The sequence below is a fragment of the Cupressus sempervirens genome, chromosome 2, assembly GCF_028749045.1.
Source record: "Cupressus sempervirens isolate cs-2001-9-10 chromosome 2, ASM2874904v1, whole genome shotgun sequence".
Lineage (NCBI taxonomy): Eukaryota > Viridiplantae > Streptophyta > Pinopsida > Cupressales > Cupressaceae > Cupressus > Cupressus sempervirens.
In genome coordinates this window covers 540,170,789-540,173,174 of record NC_143119.1, presented here as the reverse complement: position 1 = coordinate 540,173,174, position 2,386 = coordinate 540,170,789, and the positions used below count along the sequence as shown (strand labels likewise).

The following is a 2,386-nucleotide window of genomic DNA, read 5'->3' as shown; positions in this document are numbered from 1 at the left end:
CCTGCAAACCAGAGCGCTCGTCTTTGCAATGCTCCAACAAGTGCAGGCCCAACGTGTCTGTCTAGGGGAAGAAATCGCACGAATGCTTTTTGCCGAGATGTGGGTGCTCGCGGGTGGTTCCCTCGCGGTGCCAGTTCTTCGGTATGTGCATGTGCATGAGATTGAAGCTTGTCCAACAACGCTAGTGTGAGTGTTCAGCCGTAGGAACTTTTCTGTACCTGCGCTGGCAGATTACGTGTCACGGGGAACAGTTAGCGAGGCTGTGCTGGGAAAGGAGATATTTGCCAGAGGTTAGACATGTCCCTTCGCACATGGTCGGTCCGCCTTCTGGGTGTGCACTGGCCCTCACGTCCCTTCTGCCGGTGGCCCGTTCCTGGCCTTAATTGGCTAGGTCGCGGTTCCGGCGCCGTTACTTTGAAAAAATTAGAGTGCTCAAAGCAAGCCTACGCTCTGAATACATTAGCATGGAATAACACGATAGGAGTCTGGTCCTGCTCCGTTGGCCTTCGGGACCGGAGTAATGATTAATAGGGACTGTCGGGGGCATTCGTATTTCATTGTCAGAGGTGAAATTCTTGGATTTATGGAAGATGAACCACTGCGAAAGCATTTGCCAAGGATGTTTTCATTAATCAAGAATGAAAGTTGGGGGCTCGAAGACGATCAGATACCGTCCTAGTCTCAACCATAAACGATGCCGACTAGGGATCGGCGGATGTTGCTCTAAGGACTCCGCCAGCACCTTCTGAGAAATCAGAGTGTTTGGGTTCCGGGGGGAGTATGGTCGCAAGGCTGAAACTTAAAGGAATTGATGGAAGGGCACCACTAGGAGTGGAGCCTGCGGCTTAATTTGACTCAACACGGGGAAACTTACTAGGTCTAGACATAGTAAGGATTGACAGATTGAGAGCTCTTTCTTGATTCTATGGGTGGTGGTGCATGGCCATTCTTAGTTGGTGGAGCGATTTGTCTGGTTAATTCTGTTAACAAACGAGACCTCAGCCTGCTAACTAGCTACGTGGAGGTTCCCCTTTGCGGCCAGCTTCTTAGAGGGACTATGGCCTCCTAGGCCATGGAAGTTTGAGGCAATAACAGGTCTGTGATGCCCTTAGATGTTCTGGGCCGCACGCGCGCTACACTGATGCAACCAACGAGTTTCTCTCCCTGGCCCGAAAGGTTTGGGAAATCTTGCCAAATTGCTTCGTGATGGGGATAGACCATTGCAATTATTGATCTTCAACGAGGAATTCCTAGTAAACGCAAGTCATCAGCTCGCGTTGACTACGTCCCTGCCCTTTGTACACACTGTCCGTCGCTCCTACCGATTGAATGATCTTGTGAAGTGTTCGGATCGCGGCGACGACGGCGGTTCTTGTCGACGATGTCGCGAGAAGTTCACTAAACCTTATCATTTAGAGGAAGGAGAAGTCGTAACAAGGTTACCATAGGTGAACCTACAGTAGGATCATTGTCGGTTCGAGACCCTGAATCGTGTAGGGGATGGAGCTGGCCTCCTCCCCGCCCCTGAAATCTCGGCGACGTGCAGACACTCGGCCCTGCAGCGATGTCCTAGACGGCCAAGATACGGGTCCAGCGCCATCGAGGTCGAGGGTCACATCGAATGCCTGTGATCGAAAGCGTAGATTCCCCGCGGGGCGAAGAAGAGACTCGGATGCAATCTGGATTATAGGATCGGTGCCTTCGAACGACGTCCGCGTCGGAGCGAGAGGTCTCTGCTCGGTTGCAGTTCAGAGGGGGTCTGGGCCTCATCCCCCGTTGAGATTTCATGGTCCGATCGCATGCACGGCGCTGTGCCAGGGATCCGTCGTTTCGACGGCGGCAAGTCAGGACTGCCGCAACCCCCCGTTGCCTTGCCCAGGTGTGTTGACTCGTCGCTTGGAGAGTTCTGTGTTTAGGATGGGTGCACTCGCATGATTTGCGGGGCAGGGGCCCCGTCCGCTGACACGGCTCTCCCATGCGTCGCCTCCCACCTTTGCGAGGGGATGGGGTGGGGACACACCACAGCGTTCCTCGTCGCACCCATTGGGTGCTCGAGGTTCGGGATGTGTCAACACCCAACAACACACGGGTGCATCGCACACCTTAGAAATCCAAAGAACGAAGCGCGAGCCAGAACCTTGCGCGCTTGGGTCACCGAAAGGCAAAAACAAAACAAAATCACGACTCTCGGCAACGGATATCTCGGCTCTCGCCACAATGAAGAATGTAGCAAAATGCGATACTTAGTGTGAATTGCAGAATCTCGTGAATCATCAAGTCTTTGAACGCAAGTTGCACCTGAGGCCTCAGCCAAGGGCACGTCTGCTTGGGCGTCACACTACAAAATTTTGCCCTCCCCGGAGAGGAGCGGAGATGGCCGTCCGTG

At 53.6% G+C, this 2,386-nt stretch overlaps 1 non-coding gene and 1 pseudogene across 1 annotated transcript; both read left to right on the top strand.

Moving 5' to 3' along the window:
• Window positions 1-215: 215 nt before the first annotated feature.
• LOC149573458 (18S ribosomal RNA) lies at window positions 216-1,471 on the top strand (annotated as a pseudogene).
• Window positions 1,472-2,182: 711 nt separating this feature from the next.
• On the top strand, window positions 2,183-2,336 carry LOC149573457 (5.8S ribosomal RNA). Its single transcript, XR_016361214.1, has one exon. It is a non-coding gene; the product is annotated as a 5.8S ribosomal RNA (ribosomal RNA).
• The last annotated feature ends 50 nt before the right edge of the window (window positions 2,337-2,386 follow it).